Genomic DNA, 15788 nt, shown 5'->3' with positions numbered 1-15788 from the left:
GAAATACAAATTTGATACAATAAGTTTCAGATTATGGTTTTTAAAGTGGGTTTGGATGAAATCATCTAGGGAGGGAAAATAGATGAAAACTCATGTTGAGATGCTATGTCATGGGACACTGCAATGTGACTAAACCAGAAATTTGAAAAGAAATGAGAAACAAACAGACAAAAAACCTGCTGAGGTGGCAGAGCATAATAGAGTATGGAATCATGGTCAAAATTCTAAATTTGTTCTTTCAGAGGGTAACTAGCCTCAGATTTTGAAGCTAAATATTTTGTTTGTTTTTTAAACAAATGCCATTGCAATAGAAAGCTTTCTCCATTACTAATCCATTTTTGATTTTGTATGGGGCTCACCAAAAAAGATGCATTTTGATATTTTTTTTCTACTTGAAAATGGGTGATTTTAAATGGAGAACCAAAAAGAGGACCCTTAAATGAACTCTTATTTCTGCAGGCTATGAGGGATAGCCTATTAATTCTGCAAAGGGAGCTTATTAATTCTGCATCGTTCTAGGAAAATTGATTTCAAATACATTGTCCCTACAAACTATCGGCATTTTACAGGAGTTCCAATATGTAGGTACCAAAAACACATTTCCCAAATTTCCTTTCACACCCAGAAGTGACACAAAGTGTACTTCTCCAAATGTATGCACTGCATTGATAAAATATCCGTGAATCTGTATCCCCATGTTTGAGAATCACATCTCTCACAGGTCAGTACACCTACACCCACATACGATGCATATTCAATCAAGAAAAAATTAACTATATCAGGGGAACAAACTATTCAATAATTTATTAGCCTGCCTTTAAACAAAATCCTCATACCTTTGAAAGCTTTTCTGTCATGTAGTTTTCAAGTTGTTTGCCTATGGAGTGGTTCTCTAGAAAATAATTAACATGTTCCCAATATTTTTTTTCTAAGAAACAGGATATTAGGGATATAAACTCAGATACTCATTTTAATTTTCTACCACACATAAACTATCATCCTATCTCATAATTAATTAATGTATTTTCCCATGACTGTAAATTATTTATGTGCTACAAGGCAACAAAGTAAGTATTTTATTTTCTAAATAATTGGAAAGAAGTACATTATGGAAATATCAAACTGCATCTGCATGATTAATTTTAATTATTATTTAGTGCATAATATAAAAAGATGACACTTATCACTATCATTTTCATAAAGTGAATAAGCTAGGAAAGGCTTTAGAAAACAGCTAAGTCCTTATGTCTTCACATTTTACAAATGAAAAACAGAGGCCCATACTGATAAAGTTCACCTAATTTGACATAAAAACAGACATAGAGTTTGTATACCTAGCCATTATTAATTTTATTTTATCAGGGACTCTTCAAATTCAACCATATATAAATCCATAATATTATGTTATATGTGCATGCAAAATAACTTCAAGTTGTCTTCTAAAATAATTTTGATAATATTATGAGATACTTTTATTTAATAAATGTTTAAAGTTTTAGGATAATTCCAACTGTGTCAGGATCTGATCTAGAATGCCACATTGCATTTCGTCTCCTTATTTTTCATGACCTTGATGGTTTTGAAGATTACTGGTCAGATATTTTGTACAATTTCCTCAATTTTGTTTTTTCTGTGATTTTTTTTTTTAATGACTGGACTGGGGTTGTGGATTTTGAAGAATATAACAGAGATGAGATATCCTTATTAATCATTTTATTTTATTTCAAAGGGGATATATGAAATCAATATGATTTACCACTGATGGTGTTTAAGTTGATTACTTTGTTAAGATAGCTCCACCCTAAAACACTTCTGTCCTTTCCACATTATTGTTTGGAAAGCTGTCATTTAGTGCTGCTTCATTTCCTAGAGAGAGGAATAAAGAATTATTTAACATTTCTCGTTATTTATTTACATAATAAATATTCATTTACATAATTTATTATGTCAGTTCCATATGGGCTTATGTGTATTTATTTTATACTCTTACTTTCCCAAAATATTTTATTTCATTTCTCGTTCAAATTATTCCAGCTTTGGCCGTTGGGAACTCTTTCAGATTGGCTCCTATGTCTGTTTGATGTGCCCTAATCCTTTGCTTTTCAGTACTCTGTTGGCTTTCTAGTACTACAGGACACCTGCTGTCATTTCACATTTTCCCTGCCCCAGCTTTTGAATCAGACATTTCTGCAAAGAGCTCTGATTTCCTTTCTTGGAGAGTGGTATTTAGAAATGAATCTCAGGGCTTTGGGCATGCTCCTTGCTATCAACCTTGCCCATACTGACTAGCCCTTGCCAGTGTCTATGCATCTGTATCTATATCTAGCTAATTATGAGTGAATACTGGTGTTTCCAAGCTAATCCAGTGTCACACAGTTCTGCCTGGCTTCCTCAGATATTTGTAATTCCCAAGGTGACCGACTGTTCTTGTTTGCTTGGGACTAAGGGTTTTCCTAGTATGCAGGACTTGCCGTGTTAATACTGTGACAATCCCAGTATGCAGGACTTTCCGTGTTAATACTGTGACAATCCCAGTCAAACTGGAATGGTTGTTCTCTCGAACTCTCTCTTCAGCGTATAAAAACCTGACTCCACCCCTCAAAACTATGCATGGAGAAAGTTCACTGAAATGGTTTCAGACCCTATATTGCAACTAGCCCTTTCAAAAGTACTACCTGTTAACTTTTGGTGTGGTATCAGTGAATAGCCACAATTATCTAGAAAGGTTAGTAATAAAGCTTTTCCCTTTTCTAGCTGTCGGAGGCCAGAATTTTTCACATACTTCAATCAAAAACAACGTATCACAACACACTGAATGCAGAAGTTACAGTTAAAATTGTATCTGTCAGCTATTGAGGTAGATGAAAATACATCTACTAGCCAATAAAAGGATTTTTGAAAATTAAAACAATACCACAATTCACTATAATTTTTTGTTTGTTTTGGAAAAAAGTTATTTAAAATTTTTTTAATATTTTATTTATTTTTGAGAGACAGAGACAGAGCACAAGCTCAGGAGGGGCAGAGAGAGACAGAGACGGAATCTGAAGCAGACTCCAGGGTCAGAGCTGCCAGCACAGAGCCCGACGCCAGGCTCAAACCCACAAACCGTGAGATCATGAAGTGAGCTGAAGTCGGCTGTTTAACAAACTGAGCCACACAGGTGCCCTGGAAAAAAGTTATTTTTAAGTAATATTTCTATTTATATTACTATGTAATGGAATTATTATTAATTTTATTAAATTATAACAAAATGTTTTCAAAATTGTTTGAATTTCTATTATGGTAAATATTGCTAGATAATATTCTCATATCCTAAAGGTCTCAGGATCTTTAATAATTGATAAGAGTTGGGGCACCTGGGTGGCTCAATCAGTTAAGCAAGTGACTCCTGATTTCAGCTCAGGTCATGATCTCAGGCTTGTGGGATCGAGCCCTATGTTGGGTTCCATGATGAATGTGGAGCCTGCTTGGGATTCTCTCTCTCTCCCTCTCTCTCTTTCTCTCTGCCCCTCCTCCACCCATGCTTTTTCTCTCTCTCTCAAAATAAGTAAACATTTACAAAAATAATTGGTAAGAGCTAAAGAGGGTCCCAGGACCAACATGTTTGAGGACAGTAGCCTTAAAAAAATATTTGAAAGGAGGATTTTATCCATTTAATACTAAAAACCAAAAAGGAGGTTGTATGTCAGCTACAGTTAAGTAAAAAAAAAAAAAAAAAAAAATTGAAAAATAAGCCAATAAGGAAGAATTTTTCAAAACAATAATAAAAGTAGATTTGAAACTTGTTTTCCCCAGCTAAATTACAATAACAATAATAACAAAGTTTCTTAATTTAATCTTCTTAAGCATGTATCCTTTCATGTAAATTACACATTGCAGAATGTAGTCAATGTTAGTAGTTCTGTTATTTCAAGCATGATTGAACTATCTCCAAGTCAAATCCACTCCAAATCTAAAGTGGGTCAAGCATTTTATTCTAAGATAGAAAATGGGGGTCTTGACATATATTTTACATATATAAAATATATATAGGTTACTAACTCACGGAAGTGCTTGTGGGAAAGTTTTGTCAGATCAATTACTAAATATGGAATAGCTGCAAGAAATAAAGAAGTTAGCAACTGAGGGTTTTGTTGCTATTAAGCCTAAAGATTTTGTATATGCAATGTTTTATTACTGTTATTTTTACAGGAGATATTAATACATAGGTTTTTACTTCATTAAAATTATGTTAAAAATACAAACCTGAAAAGAAAACAAATGCCCATCAATAGGAAATAGTTCAATAAATTGTAGAACTGAGTTCAACACAAAATGGAGCTAGTGTAGATAAACATTAAAATTTCAGCTGATTTTGGAAATGTAAATTGAATACCATATTAATGGCATGAGTTTACATAAATGACAGCGCAAAATATCATGGCCAAATGTCATGTAGGAAGCTGCAAATAGTAGATGTGGGCAATGCTTTGAAAAATGTGACTGAGAGAAAAAGTGGGAACAAAGGATGACTGAAGAAGTTTGTGGATTTAAAGGCAGACTTTGGTTTTTGTGCCTCTATCATTGATTTGCTTATTTCCAGACTTGTTCCCTATGAAAGCGACAAAATGTTTGTACTTCTGAACCATACTAGTTGAGAAAATAGGATCACAGACAGTACCTAAGGTGGGGGTAGGTGATAGAGATATATCAGAAATTCTACCATAGCTTTACACATGAAGATGAGAATTTTCAGCTGGTCCCCCTGCTTTGCTTTAACCCAAACATATAATTTTAATCTTTATTGTTTAAATTTTATTACAGCTTTCATTTTGTTTTATTTGAGGTGACTTTGTGACTTTTGCCCCTAAAATTCAGAGTTTGAAAATCAATTTGTTTTCAGTCTTTCTAGTTTTTACTACAAGGAATAAAGTCTGCAAGGTTTCCTCTGGTTACTCCTTTAATAGTATGTCTCAGTTGCAGTATATCATGCTTTTATTTGTATTATTTTTAAAAATTATTTAATTTTGATGTTTTCACCTCCCTTTTGATTAAAGAACTATTTAGTAATATGTTTTTAAGTATTCAAATAGTCACAGTGTTCAAATATGTTTTAAGTGAAAAGAGTTTTCATTTTTTAATTTTTTATTATATCATGATAAAACAAATGGGATTTTGATTTTTTTCATGTGTCACGTGTATTAAATTTTATGTAACTAAGTGAATAATAATATAATATAGTTAATTATAATCATACATACTTGTATCCCTCGTAAGCTTGAAAGGAGGTATGTTCTATATATTTGACTAGAAGTATGGTATATCTATTAAATCTACTTTATTGATTATGTTGTTTACATCATAAAACATATATTCATTTTTTTTTCCAAATTTGACGTGTCTTGACTGAGGATGGTATTTTAATATTTCTTGTCATCATTAGATTTCATCTGTCAGCTTGCTTTGTCTGTATTTCTACCTTGTTTTATAGTGCTGTGACATTCACAATTTAACTTAGTTGTGTGCTATGGTATTGGAAGTTTAAACATGCTTTTTGTATCATTTAATGCTTTTGGGCTTGAATTGTATCTTGTATGACCATGGTCATCACCCTAGCTTTCTTGTTGCTTGCATTTTTCTCATAACATTTTGTCCACACTTTTATTTTTATGATTTTTGTATGAATATTTGTATTAATTTTTAAGGCTTGTCTTTTGTACAAAAAACAAGGCTGAGCTTATATATTTTTGTACACATTTTATACATCTAATCATATTCACTTATTGCTTTAGGTTTTAATAATGTTTCTTTTCTTAGTTTGAAGCTTTTAATATGCATTTTTAAGATGCATTCTTTTGGGTATAATTATTTTGCTTCCCATTCTTTTGGGTCTAATTATTCTTCTTCCTCTGTTTTAATGTTTTATTTTCCTATAATGATTTTGTTCCTCATATGTATCATTATTTTTGATATTTTTTTTAAAGGAGTGTTGGCTACTTTGAATCAATTTGCCTTTATTTTAGGTAGATATGTAGAAACTATTGCCCCTGGGTTAATGTCTGTGCTACTGCATTCAGGGAGTCTTTGTTGTTGTCAGAGCTAGACTGTTCCTGGGTTTGCTGACCCCTCCCGATGTGACTCTGCTCATCAAGGAAGTTCCATGGCCCTCCATCCTTATAACTGTTCTTTCTAAAGTCTAGTCTTCCCTAGTTATAATATGTTTATTTTATATGTATGGAGTGGGAAAGCAGAAAGTGTAAGACCAATCCATCTGTTTCTTTTGTCACCCATTGCCATCCAGACCTGCTTCTGATATCCCTTATGGCTGTTACTGGGTTAGTGACCAATAATGTGGACATGTAAGGCAGAAAAGGGAGCATATAGGACCACACAGGCTGCTTGTGGCATCACAGAAACTTAAGACATGTATGTAAGACCATTTCATAAGAATATTCATGTGACACGTATGTGAGACCCTCTTCCTGAATATGTAAGATCACATACGAATGTGACATGTATGTAAGACCATCTTCCTGAATATGCAGGAAGACACCACTGGTGAAGTGAAGTGTTCAACCACAGTTCTAGTGATAGAAAAATACTCAGTAGCTTGGCAGATTGTAATGAATTGAGTAACTGCCTGGGATTTTCATTCCAAAACGTTGGAAAACTTGCAACATCAGCAATAGTAGTTGTCTTTTCCTTCAGATTGCAGTCACAGTGGATATGTATAGGTCTATAGGGGAGAGAGTTGAGAAGATGCAAATAAAGCAACAAGATCAGTAAATAAGGAGATAAAGTCTCACCCGAAGTCAACAAGATTGGTGAAGAGGCAACAGAATGCATCACACAGAACATGATGCTCTCTGGGTGATTTGTAGGAAGCTTTTCACTAGGTTTTGCACTTCAGGACATGAATTTCTATCATGGGAGATACAACAGTGACAAAAGCAGTTGATGGGGTGGTCTCCCAATCTTTATTTGTTACCACATCCTCTAAAGCAGGGAAAAACAGCTACATAGTTGGAAATAGAGTCTCAACTTATTGTTTCCCCTTCTTAAGGTTGACAAACTAGTATCTTCTGTAGAATAAAACTATGGTCTATTTATAATAGCACTTAGGAGCAAAATATGACTATCTGTCATAATTTTATAAAAATGTACATCTATTTAGAAATAGTCTATCCTAATTGGATATCAATATGAAGAGAAAAAATAAGTTTGCTGAATTATTCTCCAGTGAAATGATACCCTTTTTTATTTAAATAAGATGTCCTTGCTTGTGTTTTATTATAGTATAGTGTCCCAAATTAAAACCTTGCAATGTAATGCAAAACCATAGCTTTAACACAGAACTTATTTTATTTTTTTATACTATTTAATTTATTCTTTTGTATTTATATCCAAGTTGGCTAGCATGTAGTGCAACAATGATTTCAGGAGTAGATTCCTTAATGCCCCTTACCCACTTAGCCCATCCCCTCCCACATCCCCTCCAGTAACCCTCTGTTTATTCTCCATATTTAAAAGTCTCTTGGCTCAGTCGGTTAAGTGTCCGACTTTGGCTCAGGTCATGATCTCGTGGTTTGTGAGTTCCAGCCCCGCATCAGGCTCTGTGCTGACAGCTCAAAGCATGGAGCCTGCTTCATATTCTGTGTTTCTCCATCTCTCATCCCCTCCCTTGCTCACGCTCTGTGTCTTTCTGTATCTCAATAATAAATAAACATTAAAAAGTTAAGTCTCTTATGTTTTGTCCCCCTCCATGTTTTTATATTATTTTTGCTTCCCTTCCCTTGTGTTCATCTGTTCTTTATCTTGAAGTCCTCATATGAGTGAAGTCATATGATATTTGTCTTTCTCTGACTGACTAATTTCACTTAGCATAATATCCTCTAGTTCCATCCATGTCCTTGCAAATGGCAAGATTTCATTCTTTTTGATTGCCGAGTAATACTCCATTGTATATATATACCACATCTTCTTTATCCATTCCTCCATCGATGGGCATTTGGGCTCTTTCCATACTTTGGCTATTGTTGATAGTGCTGCTATAAACATTGGGGTGCATGTGCCCCTTTGAAACAGCGTCCCTGTATCCCTTGGATAAATACCTAGTAGTGCAATTGTTGGGGTTGTAGGATAGTTCTATTTTTAATTTTTTGAAGAACCTCCATACTGTTTTCCAGAGTGGTTGCACCAGCTTGCATTCCCACCATCAGTGCAAAAGACATACTCTCTGTCTTCACCAACATCTGTTGTTGCCTGAGTTGTTAATGTTAGCCATTCTGACAGGTGTGAGGTGGTATCTCATTGTGGTTTTGATTTGTATTTCCCTGATGATGAGTGATGGTGAACATTTTTTCATGTGTGGGCTGGCTGTCTGGATGTCTTCTTTGGAGAAGTGTCTATTCATGTCTTTTTCCCATATCTTCACTGGATTACTTGTTTTTTGGGTGTTGAGTTTGATAAGTTCTTTATAGATTTTGGATACTAACCCTTTATATGATGTCTTTTGCAATTATCTTCTCCCATTCTCTCGGTTGCCTTTTAGTTTTGCTGATTGTTTCCTGCAGTGTGCAGAAACTTTTTATTTTGATGAGGTCCCAATAGTTCATTTTTGCTTTTGTTTCTTTTGCCTCTGGAGACGTGTTGACTAAGAAGTTGCTGCGGCCAAGGTCAAAGAGGTTTTTGCCTCCTTTCTCCTCAAGGATTTTGATGGTTTGCTGTCTTACATTTAGGTCTTTCATCCATTTTGAGTTTATTTTTGTGTATGGTGTAAGAAAGTGGTTCAGGTTCACTTTTTTGCATGTTGCTGTCCAGTTTTCCCAGCACCACTTGCTGAACAGACTGTCTTTATTCCATTGGATATTCTTTCCTGCTTTATCAAAGATTAGTTGGCCATATGTTTTTGGGTCCATTTCTGGGTTCTCTATTCTGTTCCATTGATCTGAGTGTCTGTTTTTGTGCCCAGACCATACTGTCTTGATTATTACAGCTTTGTAATACATCTTGAAGTCCACAGTTGTGATGCCTCCTGCTTTGGTTGTGTTTTTCAAGAGTGTTTTGGCTATTCGGGGTCTTTTCTGTTTACATAGACATTTTGGTATTTGTTTTAGCTCTGTGAAGAATGCTGGTGATATTTTGATAAGTATTGCACTGAATGTGTAGATTGCTTTGGGTAGTATTGACATTTTAACAATTCTAACAATATTTGTTCTTACTATCCAGGAGCATGGAATCTTTTTCCACTTCTTTGTGTCTTCTCCAATTTCTTTCATAAGCTTTTTTGTAGTTTTCAGTGTATAGATTTTTCACCTCTTGGTTAGATTTATTCCTAGGTATTTTATGGGTTTTGGTGCAATTGTAAATGGGATTGATTCCTTGATTACTCTTTCTGTTGCTTAATTATTAGTGTATATGAATGAAACCGATTTCTGTGCATTGATTTTATACCCTGAAAAGTTGCTGAATTCATGGATCAGTTCTAGCAGGTTTTTTTGGTGGAATCTTTTGAGTTTTCCATATAGAGTATTGTGTCATCTGCGAAGAGTGAAAGTTTGACCTCCTCCTGGCCGATTTGGATGCCTTTTATTTCTTTGTGTTATCAGATTGCTGAGGCTTAGACTTCCAATATTTTGTTGAATAACAGTGGCTAGAATGGACATCCCTGTCTTGTTCCTGACCTTAGGGGAAAGCTCTCAGTGTTTCCCCATATGAGGATGATACTAGCATTGGGTCTTTCATATATGACTTTTAGGATCTTGAGGTATGATTCTTCTGTCCCTACTTTCTTAAGGGTTTTTATCAAGAAAGGATGCTGTCTTTTGTCAAATTCTTTCTCTGCATTTATTGAGAAGATCATGTGTCTCTTGTCCTTTCTTTTATTGATGTGATGAATCACTTTGATTGTTTTGCAGACATTGAACCAGCCCTGCATCCCAGGTATAAATCCCACTTTATAATTGGTTGTTATGAATAATTTGTTAATGTATTATTGGATCCGGTTGGATTATATCTTGTTGAGGATTTTTGTGTCCATGTTCATCAGGGAAATTAGTCTATAGTCCTCCTTTTTAGTGTGGTCTTTGTCTGGTTTTGGAATTGAGGTAATGCTGGCTTCATAGAAAGAGTTTGGAAGTTTTCCTTCCATTTCTATTATTGGAACAGCTTCAAGAGAATAGGTGTTAACTCTTCCTTAAATGTTTGGTAGAATTTTCCTGGAAAGCCATCTCGTCCTGGACTCTTGTTTTTTGGGAGATTTTGATTACTAATTCGACTTCTTTACTGGTTATGGGTCTGTTCAAATTTTCTATTTCTTCCTGTTTAAGTATTGGTAGTGTGTATGTTTCTAGGAATTTGTCCATTTCTTCCAGATTGCCCATTTTATTGGCGTATAATTTCTCTTAATATTCTCTTATTATTGTTTTTGTTTCAGCTGTGTTGGTTGTGATCTCTCCTCTTTCATTCTTGATTTAATTTGGGGGTTCCTTTCCTTTTTCTTTTTGATCAGACTGGCTAGTGGTTTATCAATTTTGTTAATTCTTTCAAAGAACCAGCTTCTGGTTTCATTAATCTGTTCTACTGTTTTTTTGTATGTTTTTTGTTGTTGTTGTTTTGTTTTGTTTTTTGGTTTCGATAGTATTGATTTCTGCTCTAATCTTTATTATTTCCTGTCTTTTGCTTGTTTTGGGTTTTATTTGCTGTTCTTTTTCCAGCTCTTTAAGGTGTAAGGTTAGGTTGTCTATCTGAGACCTTTCTTCTTTAGGAAGGCCTGGATTGCTATATACTTCCCTCTTATGACCAACTTTGGTGCGTCCCAGAGCTTTTGGGCTGTGGTGTTATCATTTTCATTGGTTTCCATGTACTTTTTAATTTCCTCTTTAACTTCTTGGTTATCCCATTCTTCTTTTAGTAGAATGTTCTTTAGTCTCCAAGTATTTATTATCTTCCCAAGTTTTTTCTTGTGGTTTATTTCGAGTTTCAAAGCATTATTGTCTGAAAAATATGGTATGATTTCAATCTTTTTGTACTTGTCGAGTGCCAATTTGCATCCCAGTATGTGATCTATTCTGGAGAACGTTCCATTTGCACTGGAGAAGAATGTATATTCCACTGTTTTAGGATGAAATGTTCTGAATATATCTGTTGAGTCCTTCTGGTCCAATGTGTCATTTAAAGCCATTGTTTCCTTGTTGATTTTCTGTTTAGATGATCTATCCATTGCTGTGAGTGGGGTGTTGAAGTCCCCTACTATTATGGTATTATTATCAATGAGTTTCTTTATGTTTGTGATTATTTGGGTGTTTCACATTTGGAGAATAAATGTTTACAATTGTTAGATCTTCTTGGTGGATAGACCTCTTAATTACTATACAATGCCCTTCTTCATCTCTTGTTACAGTCTTTATTTTAAAGTCTAAATTTTCTGATATAAGTATGGCTACTCCAGCTTTCTTTTGTCAACCATTAGCATGATAGATCATTCTCCATCCCCTTGCTTTCAGTGAAGGTGTTTTTAGGTCTAAAGTGGATCTCTTGTAAACAGCATATACGTGGATCTTGTTTTCTTATCCATTCTGTTCCCCTATGTCTTTTGATTGGAGCATTTAGTCCATTGACATTTAGAGTGAGTACTAAAATATATTGAATTGATTTCCATTATTTTGCTTATAGAGTTGGAGTTTCTGGTGGTGTTCTTTGGTCCTTTCTAGTCTTTGTTGCTTTTGGTCTTTTTTTTTTTTTTTTTTTTTTTTTTTTGTCTTTTCTCCCTCAGAGAGTCCCCCTTAAAATTTCTTGCAGGGCTGGTTTAGTGGTCAATAATTCCTTTAATTTTTGTTTGTCTGGGAATCTTTTAATCTCCTTCTGTTTTTAATGACAATCTTGCTGGATAAAGAATTTTTGGCTGCATGTATTTCCGATTTAGCACATTGACTATATCCTGCCACTCCTTTCTGGCCTGCCAAGTTTCTGTGGATAGGTCTGCTGCAAACATGATCTGTCTTCCCTTGTAGGTTAAGGACTGGTTTTCCCTTGCTGCTTTCATGATTCTTTTCCTGACTGAGTATTTTGTGAATTTTACAATGATATATGCCTTGTTGATGGTCGGTTTTTGTTGAATCTAATGAGAGTCCTCTGTGCTTCCTGGATTTTGATGTCTGTGTCTTTCTCCAGGCTAGGAATGTTTTCTGCTATGATTTGCTCACATTACTCTTCTATCCCTTTTTCTCTCACTTCATCTTCTGGGACCCCTATGATTCTGATGTCGTTCCTTTTTAATGAGTCACTGATTTCTCTAATTCTTAAATTGTGCTCTTTTGTCTTAATCTCCCTCTTTTTTCTACTTCATTATTCTCCATAAATTTGTCCTCTATATTGCTGATCCACTGCTCTACCTCATTGATCCTTACTGCTGTGGCATGCATTCTAGATTGCAGCTCAGTTATAGCATTTTTTATTTCATCCTGACTAGATTGTACTTTTATCTCTGCAGAGAGGGATTCTAATCTTTTTTTGACCCCAGCTAGTATTCTTATTGTCAATGATTCTACATTCTGGTTCAGATATCTTTCTTGTATCCATGTTGATAAGTCCCTGGCTGTCATTTCTTCCTGCTCTTTCTTTTGGAGTGAATTCCTTCATTTCATCATGTTGAGGGAAGAAAATGAATTAATAAGTTAAAAAAATAAAATTAAAAAATTAAAAACAACACACACACATAAAAGAATCAAATAAATGATGCTAGATCCTAGATGTGTTTTGGTCTGGTTGTTGAAAGGAGCTTGACAGATTAGAGAAAAAAGGGTGGGGGGAGGAAAATATTTGAAAATTTGAAAAAAAAATGAATATAATGAGATAGAATAAAATGAAATGGTAGAAGTAAAATAAAATTTAAAAAAAATACAAAAAAGTAAAAAAATATAGTGGAAACAAATTAAAGAAAATTATTTCTAATAAAAAAATAAAAATAATTTTTCTCTTTGTGTATTCAAGAAAAAGAAAAGAAATGAAAAAGAGAAAAAAAAAAGAAAGAAAATTGAGTAGATGGACCAGTGAACAGACTGAAATATAATTGAAATAAATTGATTCCCCTAGAAATCAAACTATGAATCAATTTATAGTCCATAAACTAAGCAGGCAGAGAGACGTGTGGTGTTCCTGAAGAGCCAGGTTGGCCCAGCTGGGTGGGGCTTAGTGTAATGGCTTCATTCTCCACTATATGGCACTGCTTAGCTTACTGGGGTGGATTGTTGTGGCACTTGTAGGTGTGTAAGCACATGTGTGGGAGGGGTGAAAATGGCATCATCCAGCTACCCAGTCTCTAGTATCAGACTCTGTTCTCTCTGATCAGCAGTCGTGCACCCATTCTTTGTCTCCAACTTGCATCCACTCCCTGCTTATACACTGTCTGTGGCCAAGCCGTCAGGTTGCCAGGTGGCACCTCCCTCCTGAGTTTTATCTTAGCTGTGCTGTGTTTCCCAACCCCTCACTTCTGAGGGACTGCAGCTTTGTCCTGCTCAAACCTTCTGGGGGACAGTCTCACTGAGCAATGGCCAGGTGCTGGCCACACCCAGGAATGTTTGCAGGACTGTGCTGCTGCCGATGCCCAGATTCTGCAGCTGGGTGCCAGCCCACCCCAGAAAATGTTCACTCGATCATGTAGCAGCAGTGTTTTAGGGTTTTGGAAAATCTCAACACACATCTGTCACCAGCCTTCACCCTTAACAATCTTGTTCCAGCACCAGAGTATGTGGTTGTTCTTTGGGGTCTGCTGACACCTTAGCCTCTGGGGGGATGAGCCACACAGCCTCTACCAAATGTCCTCCTAGCAGGGGAACCACTTCTCCCCTGTGACCCGAGGACACCCAGATGTTACTTTGCTCCTGGGGATTCACCCTTCCCACAAGAGCACCACCAGGTATGGAGGTGCAGAGTTTGAGACTCTGCACTCCCCCTGTTTATAGAGTCTTAATGGAATTTAAACCCTCTCCTTTCTCCTTTATCCCTTTTTAGTTCAGTCCCTGTGGCTGTTTTCACTTTTCCACTTTTTCTCCAGCTGCTTTTGCATGGGGGATGCTTTTTCTGTGCTCTCCCCCTATCTCCATCCTCTCTCTGCAAGCAAAAACAGCTCCCTGCCTTCCACAGCTCCTCTCTTCCCAAGTTCACCTCTCTACGCATTGTACCTACTGAGTTCTGTAGTTCAGGTTGTGTAGATTGTTGTGTTAATCCTCAAATCAGCTTTCTAGGTGTGCAGGATGGTTTAGTGTTTATCTGGCTGTATTTAATGGACACAAGACACGAAAAGAACTTCCATGCTGTTCTGCCATGTTTGCTCCTCCAAAGAACTGATTTTTTTAAAAGAAATGTTTGCAATAAAACTGTAAAGCCCTTTTGTATACAGATTTAGAAGTCATTAGTAGAACTAAGAATGATATTAAACAGAAGAAAATACCATGGTAGAAATGCCTCCTCATAGTCTATCACTGTCCATAGCTCTCAGCTCTTTACTTAACCAGGTTGTTTCCTGCCTTACACCTCACTCCAATGAGATTCTATCACTTTTTTTTTATCTCTTCAGGTTTTCACGGTTTTCATTTTGAGTTCTGAACACCACTAATGTTTCAAAACCATTTCCAACAAAGCAGAGCAGGAATTCTCATTTGTTCACCATATTTCAGTGACTTCCCTTCAATCTGAATTATAGATGAGTGTTTGGTTTCTATGACAAAAAAAAAAAAAAAAAAAAAAAAAAGGTTTTTGAAAGGTCCAGAAATACTGACCTTCCAATAATACATCATCAAAATGTGTTATCAGCCAACTGGATGCATTATTAGAAAATTCAATTCACATGTACTTAGAGAAGGAGCTTCTGTGATAGTTAATTTTACCTTCTGAAGATAATTACACATTAGTGTGTTCATGTAGGGATGTTTAGTCATGGGTAATTATCAGATCAAGTGAAACATTTGAATGTATATCATCCATTCCCAAAGATGTAAGAGCAGTTTTTTTTTCTCATACCACTTTCTCCACTTATATTATTAGAAGGAAAAAAAAGCAATTGCTTAAAAATTAATCTGATAAGTTCCACTGGAAATGAAGTTGATAATAAAACAAAAATATTGGCAGTGTCCACAGTTAATGAACAGAACATAACACATTTTTCAAACATAATTTATCAGTTCTAGAGAATGATGGCACTGTTAAGTACTTAATAGAAAGTACTGTACATTCTTCCCAATAATTCACGTTATAGACGCTTTGTTTCAAATTCTACCTTGCCTTATACAAACTTTATATCGTCATTAGCAGAATATACACACCGTCATACATATGGGTAAAATTGCTCTTAGTGAGGTTCACATCCACATTGATTTGCTTTTGGCCACATAGTTTAGCATTAAGAATAACAAAAAGTAATGTATACTTCTTTTACATTATACACTCCAAAAGATCACAGCAGGAACTTGATTATTATGGTTTTATAGTTCTGAGAACAGAAGAAAGAAAAAAAAGTGCAGTTATCCAATTTACAGAGCAAACTGTTATTTTGCAGGATGGTCTTATTCTGAGTATAAGTCCTTCATGGGGCTTCCAGCATAATGATATCCCTACAATCCATTTCTACAATTCTAGCTATTTAATAACATTTTGATTGTAATAAAATAAAATGATGCAACTGTCTGGAGAACCTAAGCTTCTTCAGAGTTTAACTGAGTTAACACATTTGAAATTAAGTAATATAACTCTTATTTACTAAGTTGATTATTCAACTAGACTCTCAGTACAGATTTATGCTGTGAGACCTG

This window comes from Puma concolor, chromosome D3 (genome assembly GCF_028749965.1).
Source record: "Puma concolor isolate L17-30 chromosome D3, mPumCon1.1.hap2, whole genome shotgun sequence".
NCBI lineage: Eukaryota > Metazoa > Chordata > Mammalia > Carnivora > Felidae > Puma > Puma concolor.
This window is presented reverse-complemented; position numbering follows the sequence as displayed.